Raw genomic sequence first — 11,831 nt, 5'->3', positions numbered from 1 at the left:
TAGTCCTGGATGCACACAGGCTTGGTGGTCTGCTCTGTGGCTCCTCTGTCTGGAACTGGGGTGGATCGATCAGCATGCAGTGTAGTCAAAACAAAGGCATCACGCTTGTCTTTATATTTGACAAGCACCAAATGTTCGGAGCAAACAGTCATGCTTTCCCCACGGTGCAGTGTCTGCTCTATAAAGGACTTGGGGAGACCCTTTTGATTTTTGCCGAATTGTGCCACATGCTAGTGTGCCCCTGGCAGAAAGGCACTTCAGGAGGGGGACGCTGTTGTAAAAATTGTCCACATACAAGTGGTATCGTTGGTCTAGTATGGGGTGGAGCAAATCCCATACTATCCACCCACTTATTCCCAGGACAGGGGGACAGTTTGGTGGCTCGATCTTTGAGTCCTTCCCTTCATATACACGAAAGCGCAGTGTATACCCAGACACACTTTCGCAGACCTTATACAGCTTCACACCATACCTAGCCCTTTTATTGAGCAGGTACTGGCGGAAGTGTAATCTGCCTTTAAAGTGGACTAGGGATTCGTCCACTGCTAGGCATTTTTGGGGCGTATAGACCTGACTGAATTTTAAGTTGTAGTGGTCAACTACTGGCCTAACTTTATAGTCTATCATAATTGGGCTCGTTTGGGGGTGGGCACTCATCGTTATTGTTGTAGTGAATGAATTTTAATAAAATTTCAAAACAGGTCCTGGGCATGGTAAGAAAATAAAGAGGGGAATGATAAATGATGTGTCTGTTCCAATAGGAACATATCGTGGGTTTTTTGGTAATGCCCATACTCAATAGAAGTCCCCAGAACTTACGGATTTCAGTGTGGTTTGTGGGGGTCCATGTTTGGGGCCTGGCATAAAAACTATTTGGATTGCGGGAAATAAATTGCTCCGCATATATGTTCGTTTGTGCCACAATCAAATTTACAAGGTCATCAGTGGAGAACAGTTGGAAATAGTTCATTTCACTGAAGCCTGCGGTATCTACATTGATGCCTGGAGTCGCAGTGAATTCAGGCACCTGGGGCACAAAATTATCTGCGGGGATCCATGTGGAGTCAGCTGTACTGGGCTGCGATTGTGCACTACTGACGCCTACCCTTGGACGCCTACGTGGCGGTTCATCAGTAGATGAGTCACTAGATGAAGAGGACACTAAAAATGTAACCTTATCCCCACTACCAGAATCAGAGTCCTCAAAGAGCATGGCACATGCCTCTTTGGCAGTTTACAGACGCTTAGTCATTTTTTTTTCTTCTGTAAACTTAGCAACAAGTGTCACTGGCGTTGAAAGTAACGGAAAACTTTTTTTGTGGTTTTTTTTTTAGGTTTTTTTCTTGTTTTTTTATTTTTTATTTTATAGAATAACTAATTCCCTAAAACCAAGGTATTTTTTTTAATCTATCTACAAAAACTCCCGGGTAACAGGTGTCAAACACAGGTGGATGGAGTTTGGTATGTCCCAATTAGGCGCAGAATACAGGACGGTAGCGATGAGACAATTAAGGGGTGAATTTATTTTACACCTCACTTTTCACACACGTCACTGGGCAGTGATTTGCAGGTATCACAGGTTAATTACAGGTGGGCAGTGATTTGCATGGATCACAGGTGATACTGGTGGCAGAGTGCTGATGAGGCTGATTGGTGCCAATCAGGCACAGGAGGGTGGCGAGTCAATGACGGGATTAATTTTTTTATTTTAAACGCTGGGCAGTAACAGACGTCTTGGTGCACAGGAGCCTGAATGCGGCACAGGGGGGCTGGATGCGGCACACAAGGCTACCAGTCTTATTATAGGGCACCAAGGGTACTGTGGTACAGATGGCTGGTGATGGACACCTATATAGGGCACAGGACACCTATATAGGTCACAGGACAGCTGTATAGGGCAAGGACACCTGTATAGAGCACAGGACACCTGTATAGAGCACAGGACAGGTATAGGGCACAGTAGATTGGCTGCTGGGTGATCCAGGGGTTAATTTATATGGTTAATTATTAATTTATACCCTATCTAGCAATAGCTCCTTCTCTGATCGCTTCCCTGATAGAAGTGAAGCGGTCAGAGACGGAGACTACACTAAACTCCCCTCTCCAACTGTCATAATAAACTGTGATTGGTCCATCAGCACTGATGGACCAGTCACAGCGATCACCGGCCGGGGACAGCTGTGGTTGGTCCTCGGCCGGCTTCCTCTGTTACTAGGCTATCTTGGACAGCCGTATTTCCAGAAATGTAATGCTGTCAAAGTCAAACTAAGCTGTGATTGGTCCATCAGCACTGATGTACCAATCACAGCGATCGCTGGCCGAGGACAGCTGTGATTGTTCATCGGCCAGCATCCAGAGTTGCTAGGCTGTCTCTGACGGCCGTCTTTTTTAAACTTCCGCCGCACCAGGATGTGCGGCCGAAGTTTGAATAGTTCAAAACGTCACTCTAAGCTGTGATTGGTCCATCTGCACTGATGGACCAATCACAGCCATCGCCGGCCGAGGACAGCTGTGATTGGTCCTCGGCCGGCATCCTCAGCTGCTAGGCTGTCTCGGACAGCCGTCTGTTTTAAACTGCCGCCGCACATCCCGGTGCGGCGACAGTTTAAACCGTTCACGTAACTGTACGTGGAAATGCGGGAACAGACTGCATCCCATCACGTACAGTTACGTGAAATTTCGGGAAGGGGTTAAGGACACAGCCAATTTTGGCCTTGAGGACAGAATAAATTTTTCCCTCTTTGCATCCCGGTGCTCATAACTTTTTTATTTTTTGTTCGAAGTAGCTGTATGAGACTTTGTTTTTTGCGGAACGAGTTGTAATTTATGTTGTTTACTTTATATAAATTTTTAATTTGGCAAAAATTCTGAAAAAAAGCAGTTCTGCTGCAGTTCTCATTTTTTTCTTTTATACCATACATTGATCATAAATAATGTTATACATTTGTTGTACAAGTAGTTACGGTCATGGCGATACCAAATATGTGTATATTATTTCATGTTTTGGGAATTTAATATTGTAAAGTTTATTAATTCTTTTAATTTCTGTGTATCTTTTTACTGATTTTTTTCTATTTAACATTAATTTTAATTAATTTCATTTATTTTATCCCATAGGGGGATTTTTAATTTAGATTTTTCAACTTTAATGTACTGGCATATATCTATATACTGATTGTACACAGGCAGTTGTTAGGACATACCTCAGTATGCCCTAACAACAGGAAATATGGTCAGACAGCCCTGGGGTCCTTCAATGGACCCTGGGCTGTCTGGCCATACCAGGTATGGGCCTCGAGCGCATCACAGGGATTTCCTGTGACGCGATCAAAGGGGGATCCCCCTTCTCATTTTCACTTTGAATGCCGTGATTAGTTTGATTGCGGCATTCAAGGAGTTAACTCCGGAGAGAAGATGTTTTTCTTCTCTCCACCGTTCGGCCTTATTCACATGAGCGTTGAATACGTCCATGTGACAGCCGTCTAAACAACGGCCGTCACGCGGACCTATGTAATTCAATGGGGCTGTTCACACGGCTGTTTCAACGGAGCATGTGAAGGGTCCGCGGAAAAATAGGACATGCCCTATTTTTTGCGTCTAACGCATCCCTCCATAGACGCTAGTCTATGGAGGATGCGTGATAACACGTCTCGCAGGGTACAGCACGGATGCACCTCGGACGTGAAAAACTGAAGTTTGTCACGTCCAAGGTTTGCAACGCTCGTGTGAATGTATCCTTGGAATGAGGCTGCGGCTGTGTATTAAAGCCGTTGCCTTGATCCTGATCGTGCGGACACACTGAGTGTCACACAGTACAAGAATGCTCGTCCTAATGCTGCAAGCACCTGCCGCTAAGAACAAGTAATTTTGTCCTGTGTTGGCAAGCAGTTAAATTGATGACGTGCCAGTTTTTCCGGAATTTTCTGCTCTGGTTGCAGTAGCCCTAACTCTTCCCTCATCCACTATAAAGTGTGAACATTAATTTCCCCCAAAAAACAGGATAAAATCAAGTAAACAAGTAGATTAACAGATAAGTATATTGAAGATTCTTCGAGAATTACTAAAGAATAACCTTCATTTGCCATATAAACCGTTTAATGCCTATTAATTGCATGCGGCATTCTAGGACAATAGAACAAACAAACTGAACCTGGAATTTTTGTTGGGACTTGGAAATAAATAATTTATAATAATGTCAAGAACAACCTTACTTTACAAGTTCAAGTTAATCTATGTGAACGGTTATTCAGTTGTTTGCATGGTGGTTTACTGCCCAGGTCACAGATCTCATGTTTAAAAAAGGTAAGAAGTTGTTGTTTTTATATCATATTGTCAGGTATATATATTTTATTATATATTATAAAATAAAGGAAAACATCACTGCTAAACTCTGAAAGTGTAATATAAAAAAAAACATCAGAAATCTGTGCTTGCTGTTTCTTAACAGGCCACTGGGGGGAGTAGTAGTACCAGTAAAAGAACACTTCTTTAGTTTGAGATGCTGCTAACAGTACATATACAGTATAAGGCCAAATTCAGACGACCGTTAAAATGGACACATGTATTTCAACGGACTGTGTGAAGGGTCCGTGGAGAAATAGGACATGTCCTATTTTCTTCAGTTTTTCACGGATCCCTTGATAAACTTAAGTCTATGGGGATCTGTGAAAATGGGACCTGCACGGGCGCAACTCGGACGTGAAAAACTAACGTTTTTCACGTCTGAGTTTGCACTCATTCATGTGAATCTGGCGTTACAGTGCAGCAATTCTGAACAGTACAATAAATAGATTAAGAAAAAAAAAGGCTCCCACAGAAAAACTAATTAATACACAAAAATATCTTTATTACCACATCAATAGACAGCAAAAAGAATTATCTACATACACCTATCAGCCATACTAACTGGTGAAGTGAATAGCATTGATTATCTGGATACATTGGCGACTGTCAAGGGGTGGGATATATTAGGCAGCAACTGAACAACAGCCAGTTCTTGAAGTTATTGTGATGGTAGCAGAAAAATGGGCAAGAGTAAGGCCGGGATCCCACGTAGCGTAAACGCTGCAGAATTTCTTAGTTACAAGGTTCGGATAGCACTAGGTAATGGCATGGGTGCATTAGTAGGGGCCCAACCCGATCCAATAGAGAAAAAGTACTATGCACACCAATATGGAGTTATTTATCCAAACAAATAATTTATTTATAGCCAGTGACAGTGCGACGTTTCGGTCAATACCATGACCTTCCTCAGGCCCTTTCGTCAATGCTTTATCCTGCGTGGATGGCGCTGTAAGCTTGGTGGGTAACCACTATAGTGAGGCGCTTACTACAGTGGTTACCCGCCAAGCTTACAGCGCCATCCACGCAGGATAAAGCATTGACGAAAGGGCCTGAGGAAGGTCATGGTATTGACCGAAACGTCGCACTGTCACTGGCTATAAATAAATTATTTGTTTGGATAAATAACTCCATATTGGTGTGCATAGTACTTTTTCTCCGCTGCAGAATTTCTGTAACGCAATTCTGTGTGGAAATTCCACAGCATTTACAGTAGCAGAAAAAATGGATGAGATTTAGAAAATCTTATGCCCACTCTGCGGAAAAAAGACCCAGCAAAAACATTAATAAATTGACCTGCGGTGCGGAATTTAAATCCGCAGCATGTCAATTTATGCTGCGTTTTCGTTGCTGGTTTTCCCCATTGAATTCAAAGGGGATGCAAAACCCGCAACAAAATAGCCAAGTGTTGAGACTTTTGCGGCGGAATCGCAGCCTCAAATAATTTATACTTACCCTGAACTCCCTGCTTCTTCCTCCAGTCCGGCCTCCTTGGATGACGTTTCCTCCCATTTGACCGCTGCAGCCAATCGCATATGTTTGAAGAAGAAAAATACGAGGCTGATGTCAAGAGAAAACAGCCACTGAATTCAGGCGTTTTTTAAGCCGATTTTCAAAGTGTTTTTGAAGCGTATTTTGCAGAGTATTCTCGAAGTTTTTTTTATAGTGTCAATGGAAAATCATATTGCAAAACGCTTCATGAAGTGACACGTCACTTCTTTTTTTACAGGGCGATTTTTTTAATTCAGCGGTGTAAAAATATGCCTATACAGTGTATTTCCCATTACAATTAATGGGAAACTGTTTGCAGGTGTATTTAGGCCTAGACCACACGTGGCGTAAATACTGCGGATTTTACACAATGTAAAATCCGCAGCATAATACAGTAGCAGAGGAGCGATGAGATTTTGAAGAAATCCACACGCTACGTAGGTGATATGAGGAGATTCCGCACACAAATTGCCCTGCCATGCCCCGCCGGTATTTTATTGCGGTTTTGCCCCATTGAATTCAATGGGGATCTAGAACCCGCAACAGTCAAGTGTTGCGATTTTGCGGCGGAATCACAGAGATAACGCCGCAAAAATCTTAACTTAGCAAAAACAAAACACCTTAAACTTACCTCTGACATACTGCAAGCTGGCCGCCTGGGATGAGGTTTTATCCCATGTCACCACTGCAGCCAATCACAGGCTGTAGCGGCGGTCACATGGGATGAAACGTCATCCCAGGAGGCCGGCCTGGGAGGCTAATGCTGCAGCAGAGATTCTGGGCGAAAAACTGCACCACAATTTGGTGCGGATTTTCGCCCAGAATTCCCTGTGACCACCGGGGCTGATACGCTATGTACCTTTACGCAGCATATCCGCCCCGTGTGAACTTACCTGTAAAGTGTATTTTGGATAATATTAGCGTTTTACGCTCTGAAAAATACACCTGATAATAAGCCGTGTGAACATACCCTAAGGATCTGAGCGACTAGGACAAAGGAAACGTGATGGCTAGACGACTGGGTCAGAGCATCTCCAACACAGCAGGTCATTTGTGGTGTTTCAGGTGTCCAGTGGTTAGTACTTAACAAAAATGACCCAAAGAAGGACAACTGGTGAACCGGCGACAGGGTCATAGGTGCCTAAGACTCATTGATGCGCATGGAGAGTGAAAGCTAGCCTGTCTGATCCAATTTCATAGAAACTGTAGCACAAGATGCTGAAAAAAGAAATGCTGGCTATTATAGAAAGGTGTCAGAACACACAGTGGTTTGCAGCTTGCTTCGTATGGGGCTGCGTAGCCACGTAGTACACAATATTGTGCAGGAAGTTTTAACTCCTTCCCGCATTTGGGCATTACTGTACGTCCTTTTTAGCAGGGCCTTACCGCAAAAGGGCATAAAGTAACATCCTGAGGATGATGCGGGCACAAAAGCTGTGCCTGCGCCATCCTCAGCGGGTGCCGAATGTAATATACAGCCGACATCCCACTGCAACTGCGGCGATCATAGTTAACTCAGATCGCTGCAGTTTAACCCCTTAACCCCTTTAGGACGCATCCTGTTTTGGCCTTGTGGACACAGATGATTTTTTAAAATCTGACGTGTCACTTTATGTGGTAATAACTCTGGAATGCTTTTACCTATCCAAGCGATTCTGAGATTGTTTTCTCGTGACACATTGTATTTTATGTTAGTGAAAAAATTTGGTCGATAAATTCAATATTTATTTGTGAAAAACTTCACATTTTAGCAAAAATTTGCATTTTTCTAAATTTAAATGTATTTGCTTGTAAAACAGATAGTAATACCACACAAAATAGTTACTAGTTAACATCCCCCATATGTCTACTTTATGTTTGCATCATTTTTTTTCACGTACTTTTATTTTTCTAGGACATTACGAGGCTTAGAACTTTAGCAGCAATTTCTCATATTTTCAATAAAATTTCAATAGCCCATTTTTTCAGGGACCAGTTCAGTTCTGAAGTGGCTTTGAGGGCCTTATATATTAGAAAGTCCCCATAAATCACCCCATTTTGAAAACTGCACCCCTCAAGGTATTCAAAACCACATTCAGAAAGTATTTTAACCCTTTAGGCGTTTCACAGGAATTAAGGCAAAGTAGAGGTGAAATTTACAAATTTCATTTTTTTTGCCGAAATTAATTTGTAATAAAAAAAAAATCCGTAACACAGAAGGTTTTACCAGAGAAACGCAACTCAATATTTATTGCCCAGATTCTGCAGTTTTTAGAAATATCCCACATGTGGCTCTAGTGTCCTAATGGACTGAAACACTGGCCTCAGAAGCAACGGAGCACCTAGTGGATTTTGGGGCCTCCTTTTTTTAGGAATATATTTTAGGCAACATGTAAGGTTTGAGGAGGTCTTGTGGTACCTAAACAGTCAAAACCCCCAAAAAGTGAGCCCATTTTGGAAACTACACCCCTCAAGGCATTTTTCTAGGGGTATAGTTAGCATTTTGACTCCACAGTTTTTTTGCAGAATTTAGTGGAAGATGTGAAGATGAAAATCACCTATTTTTCTGTGGAAACATAGAATTTTTTCATTTTTACAAGGAATAAAGGAGAAAAAGCCGCCCAACATTTGTAAAGCAATTTCACCCCGATTACGGCAATACCCCATATGTGGTCGTAAACTGATGTTTGGACCCACAGCAGGGCTCAGGAGGGAAGGAGCGCCTTTTGGATTTTGGAGCGCATTTTGCTGGATTGGTTTTCAGTGCCATGTCGGGTTTGCAACGCCCCGGAGGGACCAAAACAGTGGAAACCCCCCAAAAGTGACCCTATTTTGGAATCTACACCCCTCAAGGAATTTTTCTAGGGGTATAGTGAGCATTTTGGCCCCTCAGGATCTTTTTTAGAGCTAAGGTGACCAAAAAACAGCGATTTTGGCGCTTTAAATTCTTTATTTATTACAGCGTTCACCGTGCGCAATAAATTACGGTTTAATTTATTCTGCCGGTCGGTACGATTACGCCGATACCATATGTGTATAGGTTTTTTTTACGTTTTGCAGCGTTTGCACAATAAAATGCCGTTTCTATAAAATAATTTATTTTCTGGGACACGCTATTCTGAGCCGTAACTTTTTTATTTTTTCGTCAAAAAAGCTGTGGGAGGTCTTGTTTTTTGCGGGACGGGTTGTAGTTTTTATTGGTACTATTTTGGGGTAAATGCGACTTTTTGATCACTTTTTATTCTATATCTTGGGAGGGGTGGTGACCAAGAAATAGCGATGCTGACATGGTTTTCCGTTTATTTTGTTTGCGGCGTTCACCGTGCGGAAAAATTAACATTAGTTTCATAGTTTGGGTCGTTATGAACACGGTGATACCAAATATGTGTACTTTTTTTTTAACGTTTTCATTTTTTCCCTATAATAAATGACTTATTATAGGAGAACAAAAACTTATTTTTACACTTTTATAAAACATTTTTATTAACTTTTTTTTACTTTTTACACTTTATTTTTTTTGTTTATTAATTTTTCTTTTACTTTTTACACTTTATTTTTTTGACCTGCAGCTCTGATCACTGCTAGAATACATTACACAGTCACTCTGACAGTTGGTCTACGAGGATCAGCAGAGGCTGATCCTCATAGGCTGACATACATGGCAGACTTGGGGGCCGTTGTCTGGCCCCCGGGTGCCATCACAAGCATCAGAAGCCCCCACGATTGCATGGGGGCTGCTGATGCGCTACAAACCCGCTACATGCGGAGATCGCAATCGAGCCCCGCATGTAACGGGTTAATTGCCTAAATCAGCGGCGATGAGCCGCTGATCGGCAACACTGGAGTGTCAGCTGTCGGGGACAGCTGATCTCCAAGTTCCCGATGCACACTGTCGCCGACAGTGTGCCATCGGGAACGACACAGTGACTTCCTGTCACTCTGACAGGAAGCCTATCAGCACCAGCCGAAGGTTCATCCTGATGGGCTTCCGTCCATGGCAGACCCGGAAGCCATTGTTTGGCTTCCGTTTGCCATAGTAACTATCGGCAAACCCCGCTATTTCGGACCGGGGTCTACCGATATGTTAGAAACCCCCAAAATTCGGCGATTGCACCCGATCGCCGAATTTAAGGGGTTAATTCGCCGAAACCAGCGGCAAAGGACCGCTGGTCGGCAAGAGTGGAGTGTCAGCTGTCGGCGACAGCTGACCTCCCGATTCCCGGTGCACACTGTCGCCGACAGTGTGCACCGGGAAATACTCAGTAACTGTACGTCCTCGTGCGGGAAGTAACCTCCCGCGATGACGGACAGTTACGTCCTGGTGCGGATAGGGGTTAAATGCCGCTGTCAATAACATTTAAGTGATTGACACATGGGAGGAGAGTCCCTCTGTACCCCATCGGCAGAAACTAATAGACTGACTGTCAGTGGTAAAATGACAGTAAGGCTGGGTTCACACACCCTATTTACGGACGTAATTCGGGCGTTTTAACCTAGAATTACGTCTGAAAATACGGCTCCAATGCACCGGCAAACATCTGCCCATTCATTTGAATGGGCTTTACGATGTTCTGTGCCGACGGTAATTTTTTTTACGCGCCGCTGTCAAAAGACGGCACGTAAAAAAGACGCCCGCATCAAAGAAGTGCCTGTCACTTCTTGGGACGTAATTGGAGTCGTTTTCCATTGACTCCGTAGAAAAACAGCTCCAATTACGTCCGTAATGGACCCTGCGAAAAACGCCTGCACATGCCATTACGTCTGAATTTCCGGAGCTGTTTTCTCCTGAAAACAGCTCCGTAATTTCAGGCGTATCGGACGTGTACGTGTGAACATACCCTAACAATACACTGCACTACATAAGTAGTGTAGTATTGTACTGGGGATCAGAAGATCAGATCACACTTAGGGTCATGTGCACACACACTAATTACGTCCGTAATTGACGGACGTATTTCGGCCGCAAGTAGTGGACCGAACACAGTGCAGGGAGCCGGGCTCCTAGCATCATACTTATGTACGATGCTAGGAGTCCCTGCCTCGCTGCAGGACAACTGTCCCGTACTGAAAACATGATTACACTACGGGACAGTTGTCCTGCAGCGAGGCAGGGACTCCTAGCATCGTACATAAGTATGATGCTAGGAGCCCGGCTCCCTGCACTGTGTTCGGTCCGGTACTTGCGGCCGAAATACGTCCGTCAATTACGGACGTAATTAGTGTGTGTGCACATACCCTTAAAGTTCCCTAGTAAGTGTAAAAAAAAAAGTAAAAAAATATGTTTTCGAAAAATAAATAAAACTTTTATGCAATAACAAAAATAATCGCCCAGTTTTCCTGATCAAGTCCTTTATAATTAGAAAATGTAAAAATAAAAAAAACAATACATAATAGGTATCGCTGCGTTTTTACCGGCCTGAACTATAAAAATATCATGTTATTTATCCCGCACAGTGAACACTGTAAAAAAATAAAATAAAAAACAATGGCAGAATTTCCTTTTTTAGTCATCTTGTTTAAAAAATAATGGAATAAAAAGTCACAAGTACCCCAAAATGGTACCAATACAACTTACAGTTTGTCACGCAAAAAACAAGCCCTCACTTCGCTCAGTTATATACATGTTGTTTATACTGTACAGGGAATGCCGTAAAAAATCTATAAAAAACAGTGTCAGAATTTCTGTTTTTTGATCTGCTCACGTCCCCAAAAATTTAATAAAAACTGATCAAAAAAATTGCATGTACCCCAAAATGATACTAATAAAAACGACAACTTGTCCCACGAAAAAATAAAAAGTTATGACTCTTGGAACGCAATAATGCAAAGCGACGGCCCAGACTAATTTATATGTGCAGCAGTTCTTCACCTAAAACCCCACGTCATCATTTGCAGCCCCCATTGGTAGACCCTGTAAATGCAGCGAAAACTATGACATTTTGGGGTCTTGTGCTGCATATGGGGCTAGTGAAGAAGTCAAAGATTAGACAATGCTGGAGTGCGGATATTTTGCACAATGC

Source organism: Rhinoderma darwinii, chromosome 1, assembly GCF_050947455.1.
Source record: "Rhinoderma darwinii isolate aRhiDar2 chromosome 1, aRhiDar2.hap1, whole genome shotgun sequence".
Lineage (NCBI taxonomy): Eukaryota > Metazoa > Chordata > Amphibia > Anura > Rhinodermatidae > Rhinoderma > Rhinoderma darwinii.
Note: the sequence above shows the minus strand (reverse complement) of the source record.